Source organism: Symphodus melops (assembly GCF_947650265.1).
Source record: "Symphodus melops genome assembly, chromosome: 23".
Lineage (NCBI taxonomy): Eukaryota > Metazoa > Chordata > Actinopteri > Labriformes > Labridae > Symphodus > Symphodus melops.
Window position 1 is genome coordinate 7442199 of NC_136713.1, and position 20960 is coordinate 7463158.

At 42.2% G+C, this 20960-nt stretch overlaps 1 long non-coding RNA gene across 1 annotated transcript in view; it reads left to right on the top strand.

The window, feature by feature from the left end:
• Nucleotides 1-231: 231 nt before the first annotated feature.
• Nucleotides 232-20960, top strand: part of LOC306818564 — a 158099-nt gene continuing 137370 nt past the window's right edge. Inside the window, exons 1-3 of the long non-coding RNA XR_013778283.1 lie at nucleotides 232-326; nucleotides 512-573; nucleotides 703-764. This is a non-coding gene — a long non-coding RNA (uncharacterized lncRNA). The remainder of the gene's footprint in view (nucleotides 327-511; nucleotides 574-702; nucleotides 765-20960) is intronic.

The window sequence follows — 20960 nt, forward strand, 5'->3', positions numbered from 1 at the left end:
TTTATTTAGACGCCGCTGTTCAGACACAAGGCAATTCAAAGTGCTTCACAAATAAATCAGAAAAACAATGCTGAAGGAATGAATGCAACAAACATTAAGAAAACAGCAAAAGTATGATTGTACATCATTAAAAGACAAAAGAATCGATAAAGTAACAACTACAACTATTAAGAAAGGAAGAATTTGTTGCAAAGCTTATTAACCGCTTTCCTTTGTTTTTCTCCCAGGAAGCCGACAGAGTTGGTGGGAAGCGCAGATGTCATGATGCTAAACGTGGAGCACGGCAAAGAGGAAGGAGTGGACTCTGACTGGACTGCGTTTTTAAGGTAAGTTAGCATCGTTTGCCAAAAGCTTCTCATGTCAAGGACTTTGTCTTTTAGACTAACTTTGGCTACAGTTGGCAGACAGCTGCTACTTACTGTTGGAGTTATGTATTGCTGTTAAATGATTAAATATAAGATAATGCCATTTGTTCACATCTCTTTTTGTTTTTCTTTTACGAACCCCACAGGTGATTCTAGTGACGACGACATGGAGGATGAAGGAAATGACCCTCTGAACTGCGTTTTTCAAGTGCGTGAGCATCAGATTTGGTCTGCATGTTTGATGATTATGCTTCGGAATGTGATTTAACTGAAGCCCGACCAGCTGTTTGATAATAGCTTGAGTGTTCATCCATCGTGGCTTCTTATGAACCTACAGGGGCCTCTCGTGGCGATGACATGGAGGAGGAAGAAAAAGACCGTCTGAACTGCATTTTTCAAGTAAGTGAGCATGAATAGATGAACGTATGCTGTCTGTGTCTTGGGGCTAACAGCTAAAATTGTGCAGAAAGTGCATTGAGGTGCTGTTTCTGAGATGACCCTGAGAGGCAGGGAAATACAACAAAAGGGTCCAGTCACATGTCAAACTGTTTGTCCATGTCATTGACATATCTAATGTGTGTATGCAAAGTATTGTCTTTCGTCCTCCAATTATATTGTTGCACAATACCAATAGGCTTCACATACATGAATGATGAAGCCTCATGAATCCTGAAGGGCTTGTGCATTTGTTTCATATGAGTCGACATCTTGTGGTGAAAAGGCGACATTGCAAGTTAGAAATAAAACAGTGAAGGCGTTTCATAGAGGACACAGTGACAGCAGGGAGGCATTTTTCCCCAAATTGATATACTAAAAACGGTAATAAGCTTCATGTTCATGATGTAACCTTCATCGGCAAACATAGTTTTCACAGAAATAATCCACAAGACGCTTCTCAGCACAACCAGTGACAGCTTTCAGACGGGGGAGGTTTCTTACTGTCATTGCAAACTTTGCACATTTGGAGGCACCTCTGGGGGGTGTAAAGTCCCCATTTGAAGGAATTTGGAGAGCATCTATAGCTGCCAAACAGAGTCAGGATGGAACCGATCAAACGATAGAAGATGTTGCACAACATTAGGTTGGATCATTAGCTTCCATTAAGCTTTTTAAGTCATCAGACATATGAAACGTTTTAAGACAGTTAAAATATTCCTATTTAGATTTTGAATAAAAAACGGGAAAGTCTATTTTTCATTATATGGGGACTTTAAAGTTTGTCAGCCCTCTAGTGGCCTGAGGCCTAAAGCAGTTTCCTGCCTTGCCTGTGAAGTAATGTCTCTGTCTGGATCATGTGCTGTGTCTTGAGGCTAACAGTAGCTACAGTTGGTCGAATGAACAGCACTTTGACTTTGTTGTGTCTCTGTTTTGTGCGACGAGGGCTTGAGATTGTATTTTAACTGGCCCAGAATTTGAAGAAATTCCAGGTAATGCTGTCTGATTACAAATGTCAACCCTGCCTTATGTTTAAAATACACAGGAGTCAGGTTGATTTGAGGACAGAGACAGACGAGAGATGACTGTGAATGATTAATGTACTGGTGGCAGGTCGCACACATCGATAAACCCCATCAATCTCTGGGGCAAATTAAGAACTGTGTTCGGTTAAAATCCAATTATCCTCATTATCGTCAGCGGTTGATGCATGTTAATGATGCATGAAATAGCTGAACATTTTGTTGAGGGGCAGCGCAATGACAAGGGGAGTCAGGGTGTAGTGACGCTGACACGCCACAAGGGGGAGCAAGAGCTCTGTGGTGATTTTTCTTTTAAAACACCTGCACAACTCCTGGAGCAGCACTTAGTTGAAAATAAAGGTCAAATGAGGGAAAGTGTGAATTATGATGATTAGCTTTCTGGGTTCAATTAATGAGCCTTATTAGAAGATGGGGTTGTTGTTAAGTGTTCTGATAAAAAAAAGAAGAAGAAATAAACGTGTGATATTTTGTAAGGTAGCTGGCATCAGTCTGAATATGTGCAAGTCTGCATTTGCGTGTGAGCATGAGCAAGCAAGTTTCTCATTACATGTGCTAACATTTAGCATCCTGTGGACTTCAGTGATACCTCCAAATGCAACACATTACAATTCTGTAATGTGCCGGCATGCTATTTAGAGTCGTTTCATATGTTTTGCTTAGAGAGACACCATGCAACGTTGTATTTTGAAGATATCTTTTGGGCTTTTTTCGCCTTGATAAGATGGTACAGCTGAAGAGACACACACTGTTGGGAGTGGAGGGTTGACATGCAGCTTCGGTCTGATTTGAACCCATGGCCACTGTACTGAGGACTATTGCCTCCACATATGTGGCACATGTCAAAGCAGCACTCTACTGCTGAAAGCATCTTGCCTCTTTTACCACCTCCAAAGATGGTACAGAGGGGGATCACCCCCCCCCCCCCCCCCCCCCCCCCATTTTAACTCTGCTCCATTCAGATTGAAGGCAAAATGTCAAAGCGGTAAAAACCTCTTTTTTGCGCTTGTATTACTGTTTAGTGTGGCTTATGTTAGCTTTGTTAGCTTAATTTAGGTTGATGTCGCTCTGCATGAACATAACTAAGTTTGCTCTTGATGACTTTTCCTACTTCTTCTCGTATCCCGCACTGCATTTACGCAAAGTTACGCAGCCCCACTTTATTGCGTTCGGTGGAATGAACACAATATGCATGCTAATGGTACACGTGCACTTTCCCCCAAGGCTTTAAAGTAAATGTTATTCTGTCAACCTGTAAACGAACTCTGTCAGAAATCACCCTCTAAAATCCAGTCAAATGGCTCCATAATAAGGTTTACACACAGGCGCAGACTGTTTTTCAGATCCAGCCCAGAGAGGGCTTTTACAAGCCATAAACATCATTGATGACTTATTATAGCCCCAGATGCCTGGTTACACTGCACCCGTCTCCAACTCTCTTTGGTTCCAACACACACAAGAGGATTCAACTTTTTTCTTTTCTTTTTTTTCTCAAAGTGAAAGTAGGGCCACTTTTATTGTTAGCGACTGACAATGCTGTGCGTGCATTTTAAAGAGACGGTGGTGGGGAGACGGATTAAGAGGAGAGTGCGGTGAAAGGCTCGTCTCTAAACAACATGACAGTTGCTAAAGTCGTAAACCGGGCCTTAATCTCTGTTTTGTGATGGGTTCAAGTGAACACAAAGAGCAGCAGCAGGTCAGGATGCCTTCAATTATGTCACTTTCTAACAATTCACAGCTCTTACTTGTTTGTCTTATGATGGCTAATGGAGTTAAATCACATTTATACAGAATAGAAATACCTCAAAATGTAAAAAAAAAATCTTTTTATGGCAGGTGGATGTCTAATAGCATCCCTTGTGCATTGTTCTTATCAGAAATGAAGCTTCTTTGTCTATAGCATGTCGTGGCTGACCAACATGTCTGGGCTTTAAAATATGAACGACATCGTTGTGTTTTATTAGTGTTGGTATTTTGGCGTGAATTGGCATGTATTCAGCGCTCGCTGGGGAATTCATCATCGCGGCAGCCGAAAGCAACGGTATAGTGTCACAGTGGCTACGTCCATTATATGCACGGCCTTTAGTTTTAACCTTAAACTCGTTTCCTTCTTACGTCTGATCTTTTAAGGTCATCTTTCTTTTATGGTGGAAGAGATTTGATGGTGTTTAGTTTTATTGAAATTTGATTTAATTGGAGATATCCAATCCATCTTTTCTAGATTCTTTTTAATTTTCACGTTACTAAGTCAACTTTTCCATTGAATAATGTGCATTCCATCATCCCAATGCTCAACCTTTACCATCTTTGTCTATGTATTTTTGGGCAGCTTTTTCACACTTGAAATTAACCCACAAGTCCTGAAGTCAAATTTTCTCTGAACCTTTTTCAAATGAACATGAAAACCCACGTTTCCTTCGATCGTTTCTCCGACTCCAGCCAATTCTCTCTTCAATGACTTTCAAGTTTAGAACAGAAGTTGAGTTTGCACCACCCATCACAGATGGTCACGTTGAACTCACATCACATTAAATTAGGGACACTGCACCTCTGGGATGCTCAAAAGACTGCACCCAGTTCTGAACCCGCTGCCTGTTCACCTGCACCGTGACAGCTTTTGGATGCTTCATGTAGTTTATTGTTGGACCTGAGCCTTGGCTGGCAAGAAGAGCAGACATGCCTATAGTCTAAAAGCTGTAATCAGAGACTTGAATAACATTGTAATCACCCCAAATGGTAACATAATAGCTGCTTGTCCTGCATTTACCTCCGTCCCAAAAAAAAAAAGAAGCTTTTTGTGTATTGACTTTTGCAGCAGTCTGTAATAATGCCAGATGCTTTACATAGTTTTCATTTGATTGTATATTTTGCAAGAACAATCTCCACTGATCAACAGTGGAACATGTCTGAAAAGCGAGACAGGAGGGCTGGTCCCCATCTGTCATACCTGGTCAGCAACACAAAAAGAAACGCACAAAAAAAAATCCCCATTATACACAGCTGTTGCCTCATTGCAGCCAAGCATGACTAATTGAGTTTTGAGATGTTTTCAGAAAGAACTAAAACTCTTCATGTTCCATAAATGTGGTCTTCGTTTAAAGATGGACTTGATGTCGGTCACAACTTTCTTTTTTGTGTGTCTAAGACCGGATAGAAATAGGTCGGCATGTCGATGCTTTCAATGCTATGCTATCTTCAATTATAGTTTATTCTTTCTGGCAGCAGATCCCTTGAAATGCGAAGTAAGGCCGCAATGGATCCAACTTGGTTGGCCGACACGTCCTACAAGTGCTCATTTACATTGTCACGTGGGGTCAGCATTGGCACCCTGACCCGCCCTTTTTTGCTGTTCAGGTTTGTCCTGTTACACCGCTAAACTACAGTACCCGGCTACAGGTAGCCTTTGTGTCTCGTGTGTGGTGTCTTCCTCCTAATGAGGCTTGATGAGTCAGAGCCAACCAACGCCCCCCCAACCTCGCCCATGTGTGACCGGTTTCAAGACACCAGTTTTCCCTTCGTTCGTCTGTATTGACCCCGGATCAACCCACAAGAGCTGTGGAGTTGTATATGCTCTCAGCCAGTTGTCTAGCCATCATAATTTGGCTCTTGTCAAAGTCGCTCACATCCTCAATCTCGCCCATTTGACTGCTTTCCAACACATCAACTCTGAAGACGTAATGTTCACTTGCCGCCTGACATATCCCACCCACTGACACATGCCACTGGAAAGAGATAATCTTTGTTATTCACTTTACCTGTCAGTGGTCATAATGTTACGGCTGACAGGTTTGTTTTCATCAGCTAGTGAAAAGAGGGTATTTCTAACACTCAGAATTCCCCACCAAGAGGAAAATTAAAATAAAAAAATAAAAAGAGGGTCCCAACAGTCTGATCGGATTGGTCGGCCGATCTTCTCTCTCGTAATTGGTCCGTCGTCCAGCTTTGTTGTCAGATATGTTCCGCCCCTTTTACCATATTAGGAGTGCTCCTGTCTGTCCGTTGAATATCTGCGTTGTTGTGTGCACCCTGAGCAACCTCCTTTGCTTAATGACTGATGATTTAAAGATTTCAATGTTATATCAAGAGTACAAACTGGACAAATTCGAACATTTTGAGGCAAAGATGTGGTTTAAAGTTTGTCACCCGTGGGTGTGGGGGTGGGGGGGGGGGGGGTGGGTGTGTGTGTGTGTGGGGTGGGGGGGGGGGTGGGGGGGCTACTGGCCTGGGGACCCAAGCAGTTGCCTGCCTGCCCTGTTGAAAAGCAGCGCTTCTGTGCAAAATGACGATAGAAATGCAAAACTAAATCGGGGTTAGGTTAGGTGAGGGGCCTGAATAAATGAGTGAATGCTTACCTTGACTAAAAATGCCCCCCCCCCCAAACAGTAAGACTTTAATTGCATTGAAAACGAGTATTTCTCACAGTTTGCTGGACTAAGCACATGCCCACTGTGACATGTTTCACATGGGTTATTTTCCCGGTTTGCTGGGGTAATGAGCAGTGGGTTGCAAAAGATGAATGGCCCTTTTTTCCTGTTGTTTTCCCTGTGCTTACAAAGCCGCGATTATCTCTTCATTATCTGTTTTACTTGGGACGCACAGAAGCATCAGGCTAAAAAAAAAACAAAAAAACCCCCACAACATCCTGTTTGCTTGTTAATCCCTGTGCAACACAGAGCTGTTTTTGGGAAGAAAAAAAAAACCCTGAAGAGAACGTCGGAGAAAACAAGTTATTTAATCCTTGTTTTATGTTGCGATGCACATTGCTTTCAGATCTGCAGCAGTTTGTCCTACTTTCCCCATATGCACTTGACCACAGGCTTTTTTTCTAGAGCTCATGTGGATGTCGCAATTGTTGGCTGTATTTATCATAACTCATAATGTCACGTGTCATCGCCAGCTGAGCCACCAGGAAGCCTCCGGGCCTTTGTTTTTTTTGACTCACACGTGATTTGATTCGTTTCATTCATCGGGTAAAACACATAAAGCATTGGGGGGGGGGGGGGGTCACATTACAGGCAGACCTATTCTGTGTGCTGAAAGTCTTCAGGATGAGCAAACATTAGCTTTGCCTCCCTCAAATCCAACTTCCTTAATCAGAGCTTTGGCTTCCGTTCTATGCTGTGTGTGTGTGGAAGAGCAGGAGCCATGTTTTAGCTCCCATTTAAAAATAGAGTTTGTGTAATTTTCCGTGATGTCAGGGTGCAATTTATTTGAACATCCTGAGTGCATTAAAGCCCACCCTCCCCGAGTAAATCATAATAAATCAGATGACTACACAGTCCGAGGCATCTGGACACTCCAGATTAGCACACCAATTTTGGAGTTTAAACATGTTTTTGGGATGCTTGTGTTCACGAGTGTTCACAACAAGCGCACATGTCCCGGAGCGAAGAGGTGCTGAACTGACTCTCCACATGACCTTATCTATCCAGAGTGCCACTCCAAAGAGCTTTACCTCGCAATGACACCAAATCCTGTTCAGCACAGGAAAATAAAATGTTTGCTCTCCTGCGTCACTGGAACAGCCGCTCCACTGCATGTGGGTTTTTCGGGCGTGCGTGCACACGCACGCTATATGTGTACAGCAGCATTAAGTCTCCTTTTTGAAGTCGAAACTCGGTGAGTCATTTGTTATGTGAGGCTTCTTTTAAAAGGGCAACGAGAAGTCAAGTGCTGAGGAGGGGAAACTTTGTCTCCTGATAGAAAGAACATGTTATTACAACATGTTGTCACTTCCAACTTGCCAGATATTGTAGCTTGGTCTTTGGCCTGTAGCTTTGAAATACAACGATTGATGCATCACTCTGAATGGCTGGCTAGTTTTTTTTTTTTTTTTTCGCAACACCTACTAAGACTTTAAAGCCATAGCCATAAACGTGAACATCTACTTTTTGATCCAGTAGTTGTCGCCCTTGAGTACCGGCATGAAACCAAAACAAACAGCTGTTTGGGGATGCTCTCCTTCCTTCTGTGTTTGCAGGCTAATGGGAGCACACACTGGACGGCTTGTGGCTCCACATGACACATGAATGACGGCGATCTAAAAAAAAAAAAAAAAAACCCACTTCGGTGACACTTAAAAAAACTACTTTTCAACGCGAGGGGAGGAGGCAGCAAGCGAGTTTGTGTAAACACAGCTCTGACAACAACGCAGTGGGACTCGCTCTTCTCACTCATTGCCGACAGTCATGACTCAGAGAGATACTTGATTTCTGCTAAACTTAAATGTAAAGCGTTTCATGTTTTGATGTCAAATGTTTTGCTACTTGGGGGTCAGAACACGCCGGCATTGGACGCTTAAATTAAACCTTTATTGACTGTAAACAAAATAACATTTATTTTTCATCTTTAGATGTGTTGAATCAAATGGAATGAGTGATCGCTGGTGTGAACACCCAGACAGGCTAGGTGGCCGATGCAGGTAGGCAGGCGGAAATTAATGATTTCCAAACATCATCAATTCATCCTTAATGTCCTTGGGAACGTCATCCTGTCTGAAAAATGAAGCATGCGGTCCTAATTGCTGAAATGCAGCTGTACAGTAAACACGGTTAAATGATGGGTGAACCCTGGTTCGAGACAGGGATGAAGAAGAAGTCGTGTACAGCGGGCCCAAGGAAGCTCGCCTTTGTTTGGACACTTCTGAGCCTCTATGAAATTGAGATAATGTGAATAATTCCCCTCATCTGCAATTATATGCTGTGACATGAAATTGTTAATTATCATCTGAGAGCAGAGAATTATAGTGGAGGAGGGCGCTTTTGTGTGTGTGTGTGTCAACCCTCCAGGGCTGCAGAGGTTGCTGCCTAACTGCATTATAACGTCTCATAAATTGTCGATATAATCGTATTTTTCTTCATGCAAATACGTCTGTGTTTTTAAGTTGAAGCCCACACTGACATGGAACGCGTTTATCTACGTCTCCATCTTAAGGAAATACGGTAGAACTGTTCACATTCAGGCCAGAAGTCTGTCATTTTGCATGAGGCCATTCACTCCAACCTGGTTACGTGACAATGAAACGTCACCCTAATACAATTTTTTTTCGATAAAATAATTCTCTCTTTTTGTGAATCAGATCCCATTTGTCATGTATGTTTATCCCCCCCCCCGACTCTTTGTGAAGCAAGATGTGTCAGCATAATGCACATGTGGGCGCGCGACGACGCCTGCACTCATTGTCAAGGGATTAAGACCACTAAGCTAATTCTGTGTGAGTAATAAAGGATTTCTGTTAACTCCAGATTAATTGGGATTAAGCACTTAAAACGTGTTTAAGGTCTTGTTAAGGCTGAAAGGAAGACAGTGTGAGAAAACACTTTCCCCTCCTGCGCCACTTGCTTTGCCCTATGGGATGGAATCATTTGAATGCTGTGTGAATTCTGCGACCTGACAACAACTGTGTTTCCAATCACAGCCATGTGTCAGTGTTTGTGAAGGTGTGTCTTTTTTTTTTTTTTATAAGTTTAGATTTCTTCTCTACCTTCACGCAGTCGTTCGTCGCAAGATCTGATAATCGTGCCACCAAAGTCTGAACAGCGATTTTGTTAAATTGGACCTTTGTGGATGGTTGTCCGCCAATCTCCGCAAACACCTTGGATAGTGTTGCGTGAAATGAAGAACCAAGTAGTGGGAGGGCAGCAGATGGGCCGGGATATTTTGGAGGGTTTAAAAGGGTTTAAAGACGGGGGAGTGTTTGTTTTCAAAAATCCCTCGTAATTTATCTGCCCGTTTCTTTTTTGACAGCGAGGCCTGCTCCGCTCTGTTGCTCTGTATTTGTGTCCACAAGCCCTATTTGCTTCTGAAGCTCAGTCTCTCCAAGGTTTTAACAATGCCGCGACCATAATTGCCTTCTTAAAGGGACATTTTAGTTCGGAAATGTAATTTTACAGTAATTCTCTCTGAATTACAAAAAAAAAATTACGGTAGATAATAAAATAGGTTTTATGAAGTGTTCAAAACAAACTGACTATTTATTGTGTTTATATTGGTTAAATATTATTAGAGGGCATATACAACTTTATATACATTAGATATCACATAACATATCTCATTTCAACACCTCAAGCTAACAACATAGAAGTGCGTAAAAGTTTGACCACCATTCTGTAAATGGCCCATTATCAAACGTATGGAACGAACTGAAGCTGAAAAGCGTTTTAATTTAAAAAAAAAAAAAAAAGTTAGAAAGTTATGACATATGTTCAACAATTGCACATGGATTTATTAAAGCCATGGAGACCGTATCTCTTCACCCTGGCCCCATGGAACCACTTAACCAACTCTTAAAATTCCACCCGTCCTGCAAGTTGTCTGCTCCAGCTTCACTTTGGCACACCAGCCCCAATTATGAGCACTCCATTTTCATGACACATATTCCAACCACGTGAGCCGGAGGGAACCAGGAGGAAAATAAAACATGCAGGGCGGGGTGGAACCTGAAGACCCTGTTAGCATACACTGCGTTCCATAATCAGAGTGAATAAACAGATTAATGAATGGGCAAAATGGAAATTAACTTTTTGAACCTTAGGCTGTGTTCCACACTTTATTATCAGCCTCAAAGCACACCCAGCATGCCTAAACTAAGCTGTCATTTATTTTTTTTAGGGCAGGTCTGGATTTGAGGGATTACGGTTAGCATGAATGGTATTTAGATCTTTCTATAATGTATACAAATTGCTTGTAGTGGTGAACATAATGGGTTGAAATGGATATAAAAGACAATGCCCAATGACTGTTCGCCTAGCCCCACTCTTTGATAAGCTACTGTTAAGTCATTATCCCAAAATATCAAAGCCTTGGTAAGTCATGATGAATTAAATAAAATCCTTGGTGGTTAATTAAACATTGGTTTCTTTCATTTCTTATAGAGTTACAGGAAATATGAGGCTTGCTGCTGACAAAGGTACCGGTAATCACTTTTGTTCGTTAAAAACAATGGCTCCAACTTAGAATACTGTCAAAGTGTCTTGAATGTGACTTTAGGGCTACATACAACATACAGACGCTGCATGTCCTTTAAACAAAATCCGAGGATTGGCTCGTTGTTGCAACAGAGTTGAGCTCCTGGTAATAGATAAAGTTGTATTTCAGGGTAGACAGTTGTTGGTGCAAAGAAAAGGTGTGGTCTGTTCGATAGCCTAACACAGCCGACTTGAATTACTTACCTGGCAAGGCAACGGCTTTCCTGAGGTCGACCCAGTGAAAAACAAGACGAGGCGTCTCGCCCTCTAATTCACTAAACTTGAACTTTGTTCGTAGGATGTTTCGTGGAAGTCATCTTTTATGTTTCAGCTTGCACATACTCCCTTTTTTCCACCTCTCCGGACTACTTCTCAGCCAATTAGCAAATACGCTTGACACCTCTTTTACTGAAACCACAGCAGAACAACACACACGAGCGAGAAATACCAAGTGTTTAAATTTGTAAAAGAGAGAGCATCCAAGGTCGGATTCTTATTTCATTCGGCTTTTGCTTGCATACTTGGACAAGTAAACAGGTTCTGCTTTACAGTCAGTTTTCTGAAACATGTTTTACTTTTAATGATACAAGAGAAATGACTTCTTAGAAGAGCACTGACTCATGTGCTTGAAGTAAAGCTTTCTTAGATTCATAACGAGTGTCATTGGGGGTCAGTGGAGTTAGTGGAAACATAGCAGTGGAATCGTGCAGTGGATGTTTAAGTCCTTCACTCTTGGTTTTTTTCTTTTTCTCCACAAATGAATGCCCTTCGCTTCAGGCTAATGTCGACGCACTTTAGTTAACTCATAGCTTCACATTGCATGTAGATTGACACGCAATGCCTTCGATATGAAAACACTTAATGGCACGTTAAAATATGTACTTAGTAGGCTATTCAGTTTTTTTCTAGTCCTTGACTAGAGCAGCTTTTATATCCAAGCGGAGGTGCCAGTCGTCCTGTTCACAAAAGAAAAACCTGATCTAAACACAACTCAGACAACAACACAGCCCGCGGGACTCGCCTTTCTCACTCAGTCGTGACTCACAGATTTATTTACAGAGGACATACTGTACTTGATGTCTGCTGTAATGTGTGTGTGTAATGCACGCAATGTCACACATTCTTCCTTTTTAAGTATAGCGAACCCTGAGGAGCGACTTCCAGATAGCTTATCACTCCCTGTTTGCAATCACGTCAGCAGGAATGGACATTTCTGCGATGTCATGGTTGCCTCTCAGGCGCGTGTTCGATTCCACAGTCTGCAGATGATTTTATTCACAACGAGAGCGGCGCCACCTGAACGACGCCCCCCCCCCTTTTTTTGAAGGTTGACGCGCCGTAATGAACATTGATGAAAACATGCACTTTTGCACCTCAACCAATCATTACTCCGACTCCCATTGGGGCGCCGACATACCGAAACAACAGGACGCTGACGACAATAGATGACAGATGACACATTTTTGTTTCTGCGTGTACGTTCTGCATCGGCATGTGTAATTTCATTGTCTCACTGCGGCGTGCGTGCAAACCAGAAATGGCCCACAGGGCAAAAAATGCAGGGAATATAAAAACCTAAAAAAAATAAATAAAAAAAAGAGCGCCGGTCCCAATGCACAAAAATTGCTCTCCTCCAGCCTCATGATTCGCTTGATTATCCACGCTGCTCACCTCCGAGTGACATATCACAATATGGGAAATGATGAATACAGCAGCTCGTCAGCTGTATCAGCGTTGGCTGACAGAGAAAGAAGAGAGAGAGAAAAAAAAGGCAAACAAATATAGAGAAAAGACGATCCTCAAACGGGAACTGCTGTTTGAAGGCGTTTGATTGAAAACGCTTCTATAAGCTGTGTTCAAATTCTTTGTCAGCCTTTCACGGCGTATCTCCAGGGGTTTAGAATCAAATCCTGGACATGACAAGTAATGACTATTTATAGTGGGAGAAGTGTAAATAAAAGGCTTAAATAAAGGCTTATTAGATCGCTCACTCTGAGCGGAACGTTTCAGCGCGACAATGCGGCGATCCTACGTCTGTCTCTCTGTCTATATTTGTTTTAAAGGGGGAATCATGTTTGACGCTACTGTTTCCTGACACACATCAAAACAGCCAACACAGGTTGGCAGCATCATCTTTTCTCACTTTTCTCGTCCGTCTCTGCCTCTTGCAGTATATAGCACTGAGCGTGAGGACCGCTTCCTGTGGCCTGAAACGGCGAGTCGAGGAAACGAAGCATTCAGCCGTTTAAGGGGCGAACCAGTGGTTTACTGGGCAAGTGGCGACCAAGAACAGGCCTTCTCTGGCAGCTTTTTACAGGCTTTTATATAGACATGAGTCTGGGGTCAAGTTGTCGCGAAGTGTTCCTCAGTGATGTATATAAATACAGGATGTTTCCAGAGGTGAGCCCTCCCTTTGCAGTGAGTTCATGCACTTAGGTATTCCTTTCTCAACTTTTCTTCCCTGATACAGCTGCTTCGCTCTCCACATCCATTATTCCTCCCTCAATTCATCTCCACCCCACCTATCTCTTGTGAATGCATCCTTTCTTCTCCTCCTGCATTATCCTGCTTTGTCCTCCCTTCCTCGCTCCTTTTAGTCACGCATGCGTGTCCCTTCCATCACATCCCCGCAACAATTGTTTGACCCTCTCATCACATGCACTGAAAGACTGTGAAACTCTCTCTCTCTCTCTCTCTCTCTCTCTCTCTCTCTCTCTCTCTCTCTCTCTGTCTGTCTCTCATGCACGTTTTTTTTGTTTTGTTTTTTTCACAGTTTTGACAGTGAAGAACGTGTTAGGGATCCCCAGTTTAAAAAAAAAAAAGGAGGATTTCCTCTCTCAGGCAAGATTTCTCAAACTCCACATGTGGTCCGTAAATCGAGCAGAGAGGTAATACACTACAACGAATCCAGAATGAGAGACTCAATTTCTTATTGAGACTTGAACACGTTTAGGCCAAGTTGTTATTGGAGTGGTGTTAGGGACTTGGGTCCCAGTGCAGACCTTGAAGTTGGCCTGGTACCTGGAGAGGTTCGCCCTTTCACCTCCTGAGCACCACCAGGGTGCCCTCGAGCAAATCGCCCTCAACAGCTCAGGTGCATGTCCACAAGATCCTGCTTGTAAAGCATATCTCCTTCTTCTTATCTCCTCATATTTTGACGACAAATGGGAAAGCTAGCGGGATGAAAATTTAAAGCAAACCCCGAGGTATGTGCGGCTCAGAGACGCTTTCTTTTCATAGTCGCCACAATGAGACAGCAGATTTGAAGTCCTACCAATTCTTTCGACACTTCCAACTCAAATGTTGGGATGAAACATGACATCAAGCACTTTAAAGTTTAACCCCCAAGCTGTCCCCCAATTCTCCCTTGACTTTTCTTCCATGGCACTTCCCACTGAAAGATAAAAAACCAAAACAGAAAGAAATGACAGCCCGATTGTACCGAGGCACTGCTGCCAACCATTCAGGAGACACTGGACGCAACTTCCGGGGCTTTTATCCATAATTAATAGCCCTTTGGTTGTTTTAAGCATCCGGCCTATGCATTTTTTAAAGAAATATCCAGTGAATATGTTATGTATAGGACTTGTTAGAAGCTTGGACAAAAAGAATCAGCATTCCAGAAACTGATGTGTACTTTGTTTCCCAGTGTCTGCACACGGCTCCCCCTCCCGGAGCGCACGGTTGCTAGGGGACCAGGAGACTAATTTGGCCGTTGCATTGAATATGCAGCTCAAAGGCGGATTTTTACATTTTTCATTACATGCCAGAGACTGTCCAAAGGGAAACATACGCAATTTGTCACACAGGGATTCACGATTCCATGATAGCTCAGTGCTATTTTTGTGGAGACTAAGTAGCCCTGTCAGGGATGTCTCGCACACAGGACAAAAGGGCTTGTTCTCATGAGTGTCTTACATGTTAATATTACATGTAGAGAGCAAGAAGCACACAGACATGGCTGCCCAGAGCTTTCATTTTAAAGTGGCAACATTAGACTCCATGAAAACAAGAGCGAGAGAGTCATTTAAATTGAATCAAGCTGCTCTTCTCATATTTTTTTGCGTCTTTAAATGGATCAAATGGCAGTGTTTTAATGTCAAAGCTGTCATCAAAAGTGATAAAATAATCGCCAAACTCTTCAGTTCCCCTCGGCTGTATTTAGTGCCAGAGATGTTTAATTCATAGCTTTGGTTTTTATGGTTTTGTTTTGATTGAGAAGTTCTCAAATGATCCCATGTAACCCATCCATCACCAAAGTTAGAAAAAAAATACATGGATTGTGTAGAAAGCCAAAGGGCTACATGCTCATGTTTTCCCTGACTGCTGGAGATCAATTAACTGGATATTAATTCATCAGGGTGCCTGATATGGGATACTGCTAGTTCCAGATTTTGATGCGAAATGTGTAATTGATATTAGGTTGTCAGGAATTTGACTCAAAATAAATAAAAGTGTGAGTTCGCACGACAGCCATAACAATTTTCTCATTCAATTATCTGGAAGTTGCTTTTCATGCTCTTCTGCCCCCTTGTGGACAAAATGGCTTGGAGGTTGGCTTTGAAATCAGTCAGCTTGAACATTTTAAATAACGAAAAAAAAAAAAAAAACAGTCAATACATAAAACATGAAACCATCAAAGACAAGACTACTCAAGTGATCAGCCTTGTGGGGGGAGGTTTTGTGTGTGAGGCTCAGAAGACAGCTCCCCCCCCCCCCCCCCCCCAAGGCTGGGATCACCTCAGCCTCTTCATCCTCTCGACTTTCGTTATGCAGCACCTTTATGAAGCGAGCTGAGCGTCAGCACAATCAGAGAGCACTCAGCGCTCTCCCTCCAGCGTGCCATCAAGTCCGCTCTGATGCTGCCATTTAATGCCTCAACAAGGTACAGGCGTTAAGCACACAAACACGGTTTTCCAATAGGGACTGTGTGATTTAAAAAAAAAAAAAAAAAATGCTGTTAGAAAATAAGCGCCTGCAGCAGGGAACACAGCAGGAGTTCCGTTGATGGGTGGAAGCCTCAAGCGCTGACAGCTTTCAAAAGACAGTGATTGCCTTATTGGCTTTCTCTTACATGTCAGGATGGAAGTAGCTGCCTTTGTAGTCAAAGTAACATGACAATGTATTATACACATTGTGTACTCTGCTGCTGCTTGGCAGAAAAGCAATCTTATCTCAGATGCGTGGATAATTGGATTAGTTAAAAATAAAAGAATTAGTCTAAATAAATGCTGTGTTGTTTCTGTCCTCCCCTCGTGTTTCACCATTCTGCTTCTGTTTCCCGTGCTGACTCGATAGTTTCTCCTCGTTTGTCGGGAGCCTAAAGGACACAAAAAAGCAGGATCCCTTGGGTTACATAGCAGTGGAACACACACCGACTTGCTTTTGATGCATGAGTGCTCACACACACACACACACACACACGGACAATAGCATGCACGCAAGAGTTTGGCGAGCACCGCTGTTGCCCCTCTCCTCTTTCATTAGAGCCAATGCACAGGTGCAGAGCATGCCCCGTGCTGATGGGAAATAATTTATCAAAGTCTGTGGTGGCATTGCGGCAACCTTTTTTCTCCAAATGTCACCTTCAAAGGGGTGCTCCTTTTCTTGCTCATGTTGTATTGTTCTAAGGCAACAGAGCCAGAGAAATTGCCTCGGGCACCTAAATGAGGTTCCTATTATGAACGCTGTGATTAAGTGCCCCCCCTCCCCCCTCCCCGTGCAGCAATGAATCCACGACTCCCCTCACCCCACCTTTAATCTTCATTGTCTGCCTGAGAAAAGGGCAAAGTCGCGCTTCTCACCTATCAGACTCTTTTCTTAATTGATCATGATTTCACTGTTTTCAAGGCTTTCCAGCTCCGTGTGACGTCCCGGTGTGGGTTGTGATGTGGTTTCTGAATTGACTATCTGTCCCCTTCAAAATGTGGATCATTTTCTTAACCACATACATGTTGTGGGAAATTTGCCCCCCTGGATTAGATATGACAAGATATAAGATATCTTTATTGTCATTGTAACAGGTACAGGTACACGAAATACAAATGAAAGACAAAATCCCCCCCCTCCCAAAAAAAAAAAATCAGACACTGACTCATATTCCACATTAAGGTTAGATTACATAAAACCGTATTTAGTCCTTCTACGTTTGTTTTTTTAATGTTTTGAGTGCATTTACAGGTAATATCTGATATTTGATGTGTGAGGTGGAAATTAAATCTGCTGCCATGCGTTCCAAAGAGATTTAAAGATGCATTGTATTGTTTTTTGTTTTGTTTCCATTCCCTGTCGACTGCGTTGTTTCCATCAATGTTCGCTCACTTGACATCTGTTTCCAGTGTTTTCCTCGTCAAATTGTTGCACTCACACCATACACATTAAGGAAATGTGGATTTTGGGGATCATGTGTGAGTGGGAGATATACACAACTGTTAAAAAAAAAAAAAAGGGGTTACCAAGGTGGGGGGTCGCAAGACATTGGCGAGTGTCGTTACATCTAATGAGCATTGTTTCAATCTTCTATTGGAGGGTCATTGTTGATCGCTTTTAATACCCAGTCACGCTGACTGACGAAAGCAGCAAACCCCTTCCCAGCAGTGCTCAATTGGGTTCAGACCTGGCAGTTTGGACAGCTGTGGCATTTGTTTTGATGTGATTTTTATGGTTTATGTGAAACCAGCGAATGACCACACTCAAACCTGAGTACGACAGCTCTGTCGTCTCTCATGAAAGCACTTGTGTCCGAGACAACTGTAAGAACACGTGACAGAGTGAAGGCACTCGTCACTCTGCATTTTAAGTGGACAAATACTGAGCCGGATAAATGCACATTTTGTCAAACGTGAATCAAATCGACACTCTTGTGAAGTCTGTCCTCTATTTTGGCAGGTACAGTATATCAGCTCTATAAAAGATAAGCCACCGATGTACTGGGACATTGTTGAAAGCAGAGGGAGAGTACAGCGTTGAAATAAAAGCATCCCCTGGACAGGTAATGGCTGAAAAAGGGAATAAAAGACTTCTAACTGGATGATTCATTATGTAACATTCAACAGAAAAAAAACTCCCAAGTGTCCTAGCGTTGGGCTGTTATCTACTTTGTCCTCAAGGCTTTCCAAACTCCAACTTACTATACTTTTTCCCCCCCCCACACCAAAGTTAAATATTGCTTAGAATCCATCCCAAAATGGGGTCATTCCTGGAGTAAAGTATTGGGTGGGGGGAAAAAAAGGCAATAAAACTTTCCTTGAGATTATTTATCATGGCTTCTCTTAAACGCTAATACAATAAGTCTGAAAAGCTTTGGTTTTTTTTGCTTTCGAAGACATCAAACAGATGAGAGTTGAAGGACGACTCAGCCACATATCGACCGCAAAACCTGTGAGTGCTGAAGGTTATTTTAGCTGTTGGTTTTTCCGTCCTTCTTTAATTATCGATGAGGTATAACTGACAGAAGAAGTCATGTGTAGAGATGCAGAAATGGGGATTGAGTTGCACTTTAAGTGCACAAAAAATAGGAGTTGAGACTTGACTTTGACTTGCCTGTCAGCGACTTTAAAATATCTAGATCGAGCTGGACAGGAAGTCCGACAAAGAAACGACAGCACGTCCAATCATTTCAAAACAAAAGCACAATATGCAGACATGGGGAGTTAGAGGCTTGATATGAAATTGTGACCAAAAGACTTGACTTTGCCTTGCAGGGTGACTTGGTAACCTGCTCCGCAGAGTTGGAAAGACAAACACTGAATTTGTTGGAAAATTAGAGCAAACTGTTTTCACATAAAAAGGAGGAAGACTTTAATCAAAACTAACAAGAGCAAGCCGTTTCAAAGACGAGCTAGAATCTGGAGCAACACTGAGACCAACATAATGAAAAGCACAACAAATCAGAAGAGAACAAACAGTGGAGCTAAATGAGGAACAGAGCAGAGCTGAGGCTTTGCAGTCAGTAATGTCAGAAATCTGCAACCAACCACATCTGTTTTGAATCTGGAGGCGCATTGGATTATTGCTGTGTAAAGAGCGATAAAGGCCTGCTCCAGTGTGTATGTTTGGGAAAATGTGAAACGCGATCATGCTGATTGATTATTGGCTCCTAAATGCTGCTTTGCCTGCAGTCATTTTGGCTTAAACCCACTCGAAATCCAAATAAAATTGTCATTCACAGCTGTTCATGCCCAAAGAGTGAGGACCTCCAATATGGCTGCCAGTAGCAACCTTATATCACTTAACCGTCGAGAAGAGCACATCCCAGAGCCGAAATAGTTTTCACTCTGGCCTTCTAATGAGGCACATATGTGATGCAAGGCGAATGCAATTAACTACAATTAGAAAGCAGGCACTTTGCATCTTGAAGACTTGCTGCTAAACCGAACTCAAATGACCCAAGGTGCCCTCATCAGAAATGACTGCTTCTCCACAGGGCAATTCCCAAGACTTTAACTATACACTTGGTGTGTAGTGAAAGGGCAAGAGACAGATATAGTGTCTTGGCTCTTTTGAGGAGTCGTACAGACCATTGTGAAGTGGAGTTAGTCCTCATTGGTCCTTATTAGTTCCACTAGAATGCGCTGAAGCAGAGGCCGGTGTTGGATTTGCCAGAAGAAAAAAAAAAAAGGACAAGGAAAAGCCTCCCTTGGACGGATTTCAGGCCATTAGATACAACTTGTTAAGATGTGATTTTAAAACATAGAAAAATGGAGCACTAGTGTCAAGAGAAACTTTAAATGTACCCTAACCGAGACCTAAATTAAAGGTTTCTTTCTAGGATGGCTGAACCTGTCCAACCGTAAACCAATGTTGAAAATCAAGTGTTAAATGAATTCCTTAATTAATCGTGTATCCAATGAGCAGATACTTAATCACCTTTCTCATACAAAAAAACCCCACATTCATTAATTGATGTCCATGTGGAATCATTGAAAGTAAAAAATGAAAGCCTTTCAAGCAACCTCTTTGGGTTTATCATGTTATTCAGAGGGGATAAGACTAAAAAAACAGTGAAGTCATTGTTTTGTCATCTACAGTATGCCCATCATCTCCATTACAAGGATTTATATCATATCTACAACCTATAAAGTACTGCAAACGTAATGAGTTTGGTAATTGTAGGTAATGGCACAGAACAGAACACAGATAGGATCTTTGTAATAGCATTATGTGTCATTTTGGATCCCATCATATACTGTATCCATCCACTATAAGCTTGTACAGGTTTTCCATTAAGGAGAAACACAAATCACCATTTGTTCCTCTCCACTGAGTTTTCTTTTACAAGTTGTTCACATGCTAACGTCTCCGGAGTGACACCGTGGTTTTATCTATTGGCCACGAGAGGCGAATAGGGGGTTTAGTGAGCATGTTGCTGGATCTTTTAAGGGACGAGAAAAACACGGTACAACAAGGATGTAATGATTTCTGGCAATGCGATAAAAATTGTGACAAAAACGAACACAAACCAATGTGACAGGAAAAAAAAATATTTTGCAATATCCTGTTTTTTAGACCAGCAGATGGCTCGTCCCGATTTTGGCTTCTCCTGTTTAACATCTGTAGCTTGTTTTAAACCCTATCGTTACATCGCGACACAACAAACACAGAAATGCTTTAAAAGTTCAAAAGACAATTAGAAATGGATTTGCACGTTTCCAATACAACGCAAACCGACGCACCATTGGAATTCCATAATGTCTTTCTTTAACAGTCCATGTACAAATGAAAGTCATTCTCAGTGGAAATTTCTTCAATGCACTCTCGGCCCCTTGGCAGTAAATTCCGTATGATCCTAAACAAATGTACACAAATGCTTGAGTAGCAGGAAGTCAAGGTTTTATTGTTCTCCTGCAGTTAAGAGAGGCTTTACTTCCAAATGTCAGCGATGTATTCAGATGAAAACAAATCTAAGACAGAAGACTGATGGTTTACATATTTTTAAACCGGGATCTGACATCTAGTGTAAGCATACGTTGAAGTCTTGGCTGTAGCAATGAGAAAGTGCAGGAAATGTAGGTATCCAGATATCCAGAGAGGTAAGCATACTTATATATGTTCCAAGGAAGTATAAAAAGTGAGTTGTCCAATATTTGTTGGCTGTCCTCTCAGAACATCACTGCAGTCATGTCTCTTTGCTTGTTCTTGATGTTATGTTGTAG